Below are 12,669 nucleotides of genomic sequence, written 5' to 3' on the forward strand. Positions count from 1 at the left end.
GGGGTGGGAGGGAGAAGGAAAATTTGCCTTTGTTTCATGCACCCTCTTCTTGTTAATGCTCATTCAAGACTGCTTTGACTGCAGCTCCGTTGTGGTTTGGTAATTTCCATGGCTTTTTTTTTTTTTTTTTTTTACAATGGGGAAAACAATTTAAGCAGCATTTTCTTTCGTGAGAGGCACTCCTTAGGAAAGAGATGTTGGACAGCCCATCACATGCCATGGGATGTGTGCGAGTTTGTAATCACCTAATTTTCGAGTGAGAGCTGCCTCTACAGACCGCTGGTCTAGTGTTGCCTGCTGACCTTTTGGGAAACAAAAGGCTCATGCCCTTTTTGTAGTTCGTGTCATGAAAACAGTGTTTCTTTTTCACATTTTCCTCTATCATTTTGAGAATTTGTAAATATTTTGAACACTTGAACTCTGTATTTGCAATAATAAAAGTGCTTGAGTGGTTTTTATTTTTTCTTTTTATTGATTTTTTTTAGTTATACATAAGATTAGGATTCATTTTGTCATAATTATAAAAGCATGGAATATAATTTGCTCTAATTCAGTCCCCAGTACTTCCCCTTTCCCTCCCTTCCTCCCTCTCCCTGTTCCTTCCCTTCAATTCTACTGATCTTTCTACTATTTAGTTATTTATTTTAAATTAGTGTCTTGTGTTTGTACATGGTGGTGGGATTCACCGTGGTGTATTCACATACGCACGCAGGAAAGATAGGTCAGATTCATTCCACTGTCTTTCCCTATCCCATCCTTCCTCCCTTCCCTTCATTTCTCTTTGCCTACTCCACTGCTCTTTCTTCCATTTTGATATTCTACCCTTCTGAGGTGGATGTCCAGAATACCCTCACACACAGCAAAATTTTTAGTCTAAGCCAAGCTTTGCCTCCTATAGTCATTTGTCTTTCATTCATTTAATTATTGAGGAATTGCCATGTTCAAGGGAACATACAAACTCTTCTTACACACCATTTTATGAAAAGAGAAACTCCACAGGTCTAATAGGTAAGTCTGTGGTTAAATGAGAATTGGATTCATTCATCCATCTATTCACTTGACAAATATTTATTGAGCATATTTTATGTCCCAGGTAGTGGTTTAGGCTCTAAGAAACAATAATGAGCTGGAGCTCACAATTTAGTGAGGAGAGAGATACAATAAATACATAATTTAAGGTTAGTTAGTGATAAGGGTTGTAAATAAAACAAAATGGATATGGGAGTGCTTCTTTAAATAGGGTGGTCAGGGAAAACTTTGAGGAGGTGACATTTTGAGCTAGTAGCTAAATGGAAGTAAGTAGAACATGATCAGAGACAATCCTAGAGTTGAAATACCTATGAAATATAGTGCATGAACATGCATAAATGAAGCCATTATCTAGTGTTTATTCCCAGAATTGGTTGGGACTCAGGACAGAAAGGCCTCTCCCCCTATAAAAGGAGAGATGATCATGGGGAGGTAAACAATGGGAAACATTTTACAGAAACAAAATCAACAGCTGGAACTCCTATCTTCTTAGGCTCTCAGGCTCTCTGTTTCTGCAATGGCTGAGTTACTTGTTCCTGCTAACCTTCTCTACTCTTCCTCACTCTCCTCATTACACTCAGTAGTATGAATGAAGTGCCCAGAGGAGCTCCAGGTTGCACAGAGCAAAGTCTTAAAACCATAGGACTAGATGCTTTAAAAGACCTGCCCCATCAGGTGGCCATTTCTGCTCTTAGGAACAGGGGTACAAACCAGTGGTGGGGGGGAAAGGGAAAGAAATCAGTAAACCTAGACGAACATCAGGGAAGACATTCTCAAGACAGAACACACTCTGAGCAAACAGGGATGTAGCTGTGTTTGTGGTCCTCCCATCTTTCTTTTTGAATCCACTTATTTTCCAACCTGGTGCCCCTCCTGATTCCATCCAAATGCTGAGTTCATTCTCAATGAACTGTCCACTAATCTACTCAGATAGAGTAACTCATAACATCTCAAAGCACTGGGCTGTAAACTAAGTAGCCTAGAACCCCAGTGGTTTGAAGTGGTACTTTAGTAGCTGATATGGAAGATGAGTGGGGTGAATAAGCAAATCGACTTTGGGTTTCCCCGGCCCTGCTAAACAGATCAATTATATCTGTATCTGCTAGACATACTGGCTGCTAAAAAATGGTCCATTTTCTTTAAAAAATAATTGTCATGTTAAATTGTTACCCCTTCTGGAAAGCAACAGTGTACAGCTAAGAGTTAGGGTTCAAGATGAGGGAGCTTGTATTCCATCCGTTTCATCAAAGCAATGACTTTATGCACATTACTTAAAATTATCTGAATTTGATCACTGAAAATTCTGTTTTCTCATAAGGTGGTCATGATGAGGTGATAGTGTTCAAAGGGTTTTGTACAATGCCTGCCACATAAAAAGGACGCAATAAATGTTAGCTTTTATTAGCTACATATATTAAGGTCCCTAGTCTCTTACTACCCAAAGTGTTGTCCATGGACCAGCAATATCCCCTGAGAGCTCATCACAAATGCAGAATCTCAGGTCATGCCCCATACCTACTGAATCAGAATCTGCCATTTAATGAGATCTGCAAGCAATTCACAAGCACATTACCATTTGAGAAGCACTGGTCTAGAAATCATTCCATACCAAAACAATATTTCTTGATATTTTAGGTATTTTAGGTGATTTTTAGGGGGGGCATTAGGGGTTCTTCCTAGTACTCTTCAAATCACACCATGTTAAGTATTAATTTTTCAACCAAGAAGGCTCTTATTGCAAATGAAGCACCTGGCTACCTCCAGAGAATGAACATACTCATATTTTAAGGTACAGTTCAAGTGTTCCCTCCTCAATGCAGCCTTTCCTAAAATACCAATTTCACACCCCCACAGACTCATGGAACTGGAGAATTTTTCCTTTGTCTTCCTTGTGACTCTGAACTGACTTCCTCATCAGCAACAAAACACCTACAAGCAGAGTTGCACATGAGATGTGTAAAAATGTTCTCTAGAATTGAACTAAACTACCCAAGAACTTTTGACCTTGCTGTATAGGGGAGAGGGAATGCAGACACATAATTCATTGTGCCAATTGAATTCTACCTCTTTGGATAAATATTGAAATGTTTATGTTTTAATTTCACTTCCCCTCCTCTTATAAAATATGGTGTCTGTGGGGAGTGGAGTTGGAGGGAATAAGCCTTTGTTTCATGCTCATTCTTCTAGGTTGATACTGTTATGTGCTATGCAGTGGCTGGTGTGGAACAATCTCTACATCTGTGAAAAGCGATGTTCAGGGTGTCCCTCTTTGGTCTTTTAAGGACTTTACTGATAGCACCTATTGCTGAAATACATGTTCTCAGCAATTTGTTTTTAGTCATACAGCGACCTGATTTTGAAGCCCCTTATTCTAAACACAGGCTTTTGGTGGTTCACTTGTCCTCTTTACTCCTTTAAATTCTGAATTTTCTGCATGTCAGATGCAATATTAATTTGATATGAAGACCTCTGTGATTTCTATTTTTTTCTTTTTCTTTCTTTCTTACTTTCTTTCTTCCTCTCTTTCTTTTCTTTCTTTCTTTCTTTTTTTTTTTTTTTTGGTACCAGAGATTGAATCCAGGGTTGCTTAACCACTGAGCAACATTCCCAGCCCTTTTTATCTTTTATTCTGAGACAGCATGCCTGTAATCCCAGTGGCTCAGGAGGCTAAGGCAGGAGGATCACAAGTTAGAGGCCAGCCCCAGCAATTTAGCGAGGCCCTAGGCAACATCTGTGATTTCTATTAATGATGAAATCATGTGTGTGGTCTATATTTATAATAAACCTAAATCCTAATGAGAAATTAGTGAAAATTAGGATGGACTTTGTCTTTGTGTACTTTGTTTAAGCTTGGACCCCATTTTTTTCTTGAAAAGTTGTCAATAGACTAAAATCAAAACCTAATATAGGGGCTAGGGAGATAGCTCAGCTGGTAGAGTGCTTGCTTTGTAAGCACAAGGCCCTGGGTTTGATCCCCAGCACCCAAAAAAAGGAAAAAAAAAAACCTAATATGACAGTCAAAGCTAAGCAATGAATTATTGGTATATACCCTTCCCTAAAGGGCAGAAATCTATAGATGTGATGAAACTTACAGCATCAGGACATTCATGGAGTGCAATATACGCCAGCTAAATGGTTTTTAAATGAATATAGCATTATACTATTTCCTGGCACTGCTTTGTTTTCATATCTGTCTCCTGCACTAGGTTATAAGGCCCTTAAGAGCAAGGACTGTGTTTTAGTCATCTTTGTCTCTCAGGAGCTAGCTTGACACACGGCAGAAACTCAGTAACTGTCTAACAAATGAATGAGCAAATGAATCACCTTTGCCTGCAAATCTGCGGAAGCGAGCAGCCTGCTGAGCCATTCACCATTCAGCTCCTCTTCACAACTGCCCCTGTTGCAAGCTCCCCATCAGACTTAGCTTCTCATTTCAGTAACAATGCACTCTAGCCCTGTGCTTTGAGTCCCTCTTCCTTTCAGTATGTATACATAGGCACACACACACACACACACACACACACACACACACACACTCACAGAAGGAGAAATCAAGTAAGGAACATCCACTTGTAACAATTTTGGTACCCACTATTCATTGGATATATGACTGCGATGCACTTCGTATGTCCCCACCTTTGAATACAGGGCTGGGATAATGAAGCCAGTAAGCCAGACTGCTTCACAGTCCTCCACATTGGGTCTTACAGTCAAGTATAGTTCCCTTTGAACTGTGCTCTTGGGTTCACAGAGAGTACTCATGGAGAGTCCTCAGAAGCTGATGTAGGGAGACAAATCTGTCAGAGGTCTAGGACTCCTCCTTTATCCAGTGTAGCTAGATTTTTTGTCTTTCATATACTGAATTTCATTTTTAGAAAGCATGTCATAAGCTAAGAAATATTTACAAGCCACTGCCCTAGGGGAAGACCCTGACAATGGAAGTGGTTCTAAGCCTAACATCTCAAAATCACCTTCTTGGAAAGGCAAAGGAAGAGCCTATGCATCAGGATTTAGTCTGAACTAAGAAAAGCTTCTCTTACAGTTCAAGTCTTTGGGGAATGAGATTTTAGAGGATAAAGTTCCTGTCCCCTTTGATGTCTGGGCATCAGGGCCTTTCTGTCCTTGACGGGTGTAGGGGAAGGGGCTGACAGGAGAGAAGCTGTGTGGCTTCTGTCCCCAGTTGTGGGCCCCAGCCACAAGGTCTACAGGAAGGAGATGTGGATTTTCAGAGAATGGAATTTCCCGAGTGGTTATGCCACAGACGCCAAGCTGATGCCTTCTCCCTGGCACCCTGCTTCCCTCCTCTGCCTTTATAAGTGAGATGGCAGAGAGAATCAGGAATGCAACCTCTCCAAGGCCAAAATGTGGTTAATTCCATTGATGGCTGAAAATCAAGACCAAAATCCTTAATACAGAATGGTGCCCTTTTTAGACTGCCTTGTTTAGATGGGGAGTGCAAATTGCATTAAAAAAATATGGGGTCTGTGGAGACTGTTTGGAAACACATGAGGCACATGGTGGGAAAACATTTTCCCCAAGAGCTGCCTTTTTCAGGATTGCATTACTTTGTTTGCTCTTGAAGGCAAATGTGGGAACAAAGAATTTGAATTTGATTGGCTAATCAACCACCTTCCTTCCATTGCCACCCCACCCCCCATTCTTGGTAAAGTTCAGACAGTGATGGTGGCCCAGTCTGAATGGTGAGGGATGAGATGAGTGAGGACATAACAGGGGTGAGGCCCAGTGACTTCTGCCTAGTGTAAAAGAAGTCAATTTCTTTCTCTTTCATTCATTCATTCAACTATTTCCTGAGTGTCAACTATGTGTCAAGTACTTTGTGAGGTACTGGAAATGTAGAGGGACACAGGAACAGTCTCTGTGTCCTTGGAGAATGAACAAGTTATTGTAGTTCCATACATTTTAGTTTCCTAATTTATAAAATTGGGTTAATATGAGTAGTTAGATCACAGGTATGCTCAACCGACATTTTGTAAATTTTATATCAAAAACAAACCTCTTCTACTCACCTACCTGCTTAAAACCTTATAAATATTTCAGGAAAAGAGTACTACAAAATTAGTCAGGAGAGGTCCATAGATTGCTACCATGGCTGTGGAATTTATCTGTAGGAATTGCCTCTAGACTTCAACCTGTGAATTTGGACAGTCTGCCCAGGGATTTATTGCCCCTGTTCATTAGGGGTCCTCGGTTTCACAACTCCAATTGCCTTGTGCACTGGTGACATTCTAACCCAGTTAGCAATCTGTTTCCTGATTGACTTTGGTCCCCAGGGGCATCATGTCTTTATAAAACTCAAATCTTGGCTCCTCTCAGAAGTTGAAATATTAGTGATATTGTTTCTGACATGAGGACTTCTCTAACCCTAAGGTCACTTGCTTCAGGTCTTTTTTTTTCTTCTTCAGTGTAAGTTAGAGAACACCCTGAAAGCTGGCTTAGGTGAGCCTACGCCTTTGGTGCCTTATTTCTATGCCAAGGAAGAAAGAGGAAAATTAAATACAATACTGTGCTTAATTCAGGTGATAAACTTTCTAAACATACACAGATTTGGTAAGAAAGAACTGAGCTGTAATGAGCTACCTCTCTTTTGAATGTGCTTAATTTTTCTGTTTGATGATGACTGAAACTCTTGTCTTTGTAGAATTCATACATTAATACAGTAAATAGACTATGAGATTATGCTAAAGGCTCCTGGGGAGCTGTATTTTTTGGTATAATTGCATAACCTATTTAAAATACCTACTGTGGGCTAAGGCTGAAGAACAACACCGATGAGTTTGGTGGGAAGCCCAATCAAAGGCATATAGCAAGGTAGTTAAGAGCATAGGCTCTGGAGTCTGGGTCCTCAATCCCAGCGTAGCTAATATGTAAGCAAGTAATTCAAATTCTCTGAGCCTCCATTTCTTCAACTTCAGAACAGGGTAATTATAGTAACCACCCTATCAGGTTGTAATAAGGTTCAAAGAAGTGTGGTGAATTATTGAACTGTTTACCTATATTCTTTGTCCCTTCTTGCACGGACTCTCTCTAGAGAATAGTTACATATCTGTGTCCTGCTGATTGCAGGCATGGTCATAGAACTTCATGTGACCAATAAAATATGAGCAAAATTGACATGTGTTGCATTTAGGTACCTTTTTCTATGATTAATTGCTTTTATTTTATTTGTTTATTTTAGTTTTGCATCTCTGTGTATTTTTTATTAGTGCATTGTAATAATACATAATATTGGGGTTCCTTGTGACATATGCATATAGGCACATAACACAATTTGCTACAATTCATTCTCACATATTTCCCCTTTCCTTTCCCTCTTCCCTCTCTTTGTTCTCCTTCCTCTATTCTTCTGATTTTCCTTCTATTTACTTAAATGTACTTCTGTTTTTAAAGTGATGCACTATATAATACATCAAAGTGAGATTCATTGTGGTATATTCATACACACGTGTAGCGTAATTTGTTCAATTTTATTCCCCAGTGCTTCCTCTTTCCCTTTCTTCTTCCCTATCCTGTACCTCTCCTCTACTGATCTCCTTTCTGTTTTAATAAGATCCCTATTTTTAATTCATTTTTTTCTCTAGCTTCTGCATATCAGGGATAATATTTCACCCTTGACTTTCTGCGACTAGCTTATTTTACTTAGCCTGATGTTCTCCACTTCTATCCATTTACCCACAAATGACATAATTTCATTCTTCTTTATGACTGAGTGGAACTTCACCATGTATTTTTCTTTTTAAAAATATATATACGTAGATATATTCAGCTGTTGATGGACCTTTATTTTATTTGTTTATTTTTATGTGGTGCTGAGAATCGAAACCCCATACCTCACACATGCTAGGTAAGCACTCTACCACTGAGCTAAGGCCCCAGCCTTTCACCTTGTATTTTCTTAATACATTCATCTATTGATGGTCACCTGGGATGGTTCCACAACTTAGCCATTGTGAATTGTACTGCTGTAAACATTGGAGTGCATGCAGCACTATAGTATACTGATTTTAATTCTTTTGGATAAATACCAAGGAGTGGGATAGCTGGGTCATATAGTGGTTCCATTCCTAGTTTGTTGATCATCTCCATACTGATTTCCACAGTAGTTGTAATAATTTGCAGTCACACCAACATTGTATATGTGTTCCTTTCTCCCCACATCCTCGCCAGTATTTATTATTATTTATATTCTTGATAACTGCCATTCTAAATGGAGTGTGATAGAATCTCAATGTAGTTTTGATTTTCATTTTCCTGATTGCTAAAGATGTTGAATATATGTTCATATATTTATTATTTGCATTTCTTCTTTTGAAAAATGTCTGTTTAGTCCATTTGCCTGTTTATTGATTAGGTTGTTTGGTGGTAAGTTTCTACATTCTTATTCTATTGTAGATATTAATTCTATGTCAGAAGAGTAACTAGCAAAGATTTTCTTCTATTCTTAGGCTCTTTTCTTTTTTATTTCTCAAGAAACAAAACAATGAAATATATTAATTTGTTTATTTTTTTATTTTTATTGTACACAAATAGGATACATATTGTTTCTCTGTACATGAAGTAAAGGCATACCATTTGTGTAATCATACATTTACATAGGGTAATGTTGTTTGATTCATTCTGTTATTTTTCCCTCCCCCCCACCCCTCCAACCCCTTTTTTCCCTCTATACAGTCCCTCCTTCCTCCATTCTTACCTCCTTCCCACCCCCCACTATGTGTCATCATCCACTGATCAGGGAGATCATTCGTCCTTTGGATTTTTGAGATTGGCTTATCTTACTTAGCATGATATTCTCCAATGAAATATATTTATTTTGACATGTCCTCTGATCTAAAGAGAAAGATGTCAACAAACAAAACCAAAAAAGCAAAAACAAAAAAACAAAAACCCCCAAACAAAACCTAGGACATACATATAAGCATCTACTTCCTATGAACTCAGATAATCTAAAAGAAAAAAAAAGGGCAAAGTTCTGTTCAACAGAGAAAATTAGCTTTGTTTTTGGAAGAGGTTTCCACATCCCATTTGATGTCCCCTTCCTCTTGCAGGTACTTAGGCCTTCAGAATAACAGTTTTTCCCTGGTCAGCCCCTGAACCTTGGTTTTTAGTTTTTGCTCTGTAACTTGAGTGCATTTTTCAGCATGTCAGGCAAAATCAGAAAGCAGATTTTGCTGCCACAAATGTACACCTATTCCAGTTATGCTACTCTGCTGTCTCTGTATGTGACTGTGATGTTGGACATCTGGCAGTTCATGTTGTCCTCCACTTCAATGAGCTTACCTTGATATACCTCACTGGTGTTCCTCTCACATTTCACAGTGTGGCCCTTGGCCTCATTCAGGACTTCAATCAGCATGCCAATAGACATCTTGGCCAGAAGAGAGTTTCATCCTCAGCCTCTCCTCACTGGTGGTGGCCTACTCCTCCTTCTCTATGATGTGGCAAAAATTGATGTCACATGAAAGCGTGAGGCAAGCAAAATGTAGGCTCTCTTTGGACACTCTTGTTTCATTTGCCCCGAAGCTTTTTAATTTGATGCCATCCACTTACTGAGTCTAGTTTTATTTCTTATGTTCTGGTCTTCTAATAAAGTGGGTGCCTGCACCTATATGTTGGAGTGGTGACACAGTGATATCTTCTAATAGTTGCAATTTCTGGTCTAATTCCTAGGTTTTTCATTCACTCTGAATTGGTTTTTATGAAGGGCGGTACATAAGGGTCTAGTTTCATTCTTCGACAAAGGACTACCCAGTTTTTTTTTTTTTTTTAGCGACATTTGTTAAAAAGACTATCTTTTTTCCACCTTGATTTTGGCACCTTTGTCAAAATGAAATGACCATATCCCCATGGGTTTGTCTGTGTCTTCCATTTTATTCCACTGGTACTTATGTCTGGTTTTATGCGAGTACCATGCTGTTTTTGTTACTACTACTCTGGAGTATAATTTGAGCTTGGGACTGTAATGTTAGGCAGACAATTGAAGAACCAGTGTGCAATGTGTTCTGTTCTCCTTTCCCTCTGCTGTGTAACTGCAGTGTTCCAGATGGAGGTTAGTCTATTAGCTTGGGATCTGGAGTAAGGAGAGTATGGAATAGAGGCTCAATTAATGCCAGAAAAACACAGAACATGAATGAGAAATAAACACTCATGAATCACAACTAAAAATTTACAGTTACTTGTTAATGTATTATAACCATACCTATCCTGACTGATACAGGAAATGGTAAATAAGTGTTAACTATTATTATTAAGCAAAATATTCCTCTTTTACATTCTACACAAAATTCCAATATATAATGATAGCAAAAAATATATTAATTCAACTGGCTACTTCACTACCACTAATGGTTTTCAAATTTTCTCACTAAATTTCCCTCTTAAATAATAGGACCTCAATATATGAAACACACAAAAAGAATTTTGTTAATACAAATTTATATGATAACCAAAGTATATTTATTTGTGGAAAAATTAACCTAATTTGCTCCATATCTTTATTTTTATTGTTCATTTTAGTTATATATGATAGTAGAATGTATTCTGACATACCATATATACATGGAGTATGACTTCCCATTTTTGTGGTTGTACATGATGTGGAGTTACACTGGTTGTGTATTCACATATGAACATAGGAAAGTTAATTTAGTTTCGTTCTACTGTCTTTCCCATTCCCATCCCTTCTCCCTTCCCCCTGCTCTGCCCTGTCCAATCTAGTGAACCTCCCCTCCTTCCTCCCACCCCCCATCCCCACCTATTGTGAGTCAGCATCTGTAGATTCAGAGAACATTTACCCTTTGGTTTTGGGGGATTGGCTTATTTCACTTAGCATGGTAGTCCATCCATTCACCAGCAAATGCCATAGTTTCATACTTCTTTAAGGTTGAGTAATATCCCATCCTGTATTATGTGAAACATTTTCTTTCTCTATCTGTTGAATGGCACCTAGGTTGGTTCTATAGCTTAGTATTGTGAATTGAGTTGCTATAAACATTGATGTGGCTGCATCACTGTCATATGCTGATATTAAGTCCTTTGGGTATAAACCGAGGAGGAGGATAGCTGGGTCAAATGGTGGGTCCATTCCATGTTTTGTGAGGAATCTCCATACTGTTTTTCATAATGGTTGCACCAATTTGCAATTACACCAGCAATGTATGAGTGAACTTTTTCCCCACATCCTTGCCAACATTTATTGTTGCTTGTATTCTTGATAATCACCATTCTGAGTGGAGAGATGGAATCTCAGTGTAGTTTTGATTTGTATTTCTCTAATTGCTAGAGATGATGAACATTTTTTCCATACAACTCTTGACCAATTATATTTCTTCTTCTGTGAATTGTCTGTTCAGTTCCTTTGCCCACTTATTGATTTGGGTTGTTTGGGTTTTTTTGGTGGTAAGTTTTTTGAGTTCTTTATATATACTGGAGGTTAGTGCTCTATCTGAGGTACAGATGGCAATGATTTTCTCCCATTCTGTAGGCTCTGTCTTCATGTTCTTGATTGTTTAATTTGCTCCATTTCAATCCCCAATACTTTCCCTTTCTCTTCCTTCCTCTCTGCTGCTGATCCCCTGCCTCTACTCTACTGGTCTCCCTTTAATTTGTTTATTTTTTTTTAAAGTTGGTGCATTATAGTTAAATATAAGAGTAGAATACATTTTGATATATTTATACATGCACATAGAATAATTATTTTCTATTTCAATCCAAAGTTCCTCCTCTTTCGCATCCTCCCTCCCTCCCCCTGGATACCCTTCCTCTACTCCACTGTTCTCCCTTCTGTTTTCATGTGATCTCTCTCCTTTTTATTCCTTATTTCTCTCTGTCTTCTGTATATAAGAGAAAACATTCAACCCTTGAGTTTCTGACTCTGCTTTATTTCACTTAGCCTGAATTACATTAATTAACACCTTTGATTTAGTGTCATTTAGAAACATCCTAATGTTATTATATTTTATTCAAAAACCTGACAAAAATCACTGAGTGTGTAGAAAGGGGAAACAGATTTCATGTGTAGAGTGGGGTATAAAAATTATTTAGGGTGATTTTGATTCTAGGCTTCAGGTTATATACCTAAATGGAATCACAGAAAAATTATGTGGTAGTGGGAAATGACTTAATCTAAGAAAGGAAGAGTTTAAACTATAGTTTGTCTAGACCAGCCATATTGCAGGATTGTTATTTGTAGAGAGCAGAGTTACATTGGTTCTTTGGGATGTAATGAATAGTGGGGGAGAGAAAAAGAAAGCCACTCCACTATAATTTAAGTGATAATAATCATGGATGCTTCAGAAACATTTTCCTGATTCTTTTTTTTTATTGTAAACAAATGGGATACATGTTGTTTCTCTGTTTGTACATGGAGTCAAGGCATACCATGTGTGTAATCATAAATTTACATAGGGTAATGTTGTTTGATTCATTCTGTTATTTTTTCCCTTCCCCCCACCCCTCCCACCCCTCTTTTCCCTCTTACAGTCCTTCCTTCCTCCATTCTTGCCCCCTCCCTAACCCTAACACTAACCCTAACAATAAACCCTCCCACCCCCCATTATGTCATCATCCACTTATCAGCAAGATCATTCGTCCTTTGGTTTTTGAGATTGGCTTATCTCACGT

The 12,669-nt window shown here is 38.4% G+C and overlaps 1 pseudogene; it reads right to left on the reverse strand.

The window, feature by feature from the left end:
* Positions 1 to 9,036: 9,036 nt before the first annotated feature.
* Positions 9,037 to 9,415, reverse strand: LOC124971606 (small nuclear ribonucleoprotein Sm D3-like; annotated as a pseudogene).
* Between the last annotated feature and the right edge of the window lie 3,254 nt (positions 9,416 to 12,669).

The sequence above is a fragment of the Sciurus carolinensis genome, chromosome X (genome assembly GCF_902686445.1).
Source record: "Sciurus carolinensis chromosome X, mSciCar1.2, whole genome shotgun sequence".
Lineage (NCBI taxonomy): Eukaryota > Metazoa > Chordata > Mammalia > Rodentia > Sciuridae > Sciurus > Sciurus carolinensis.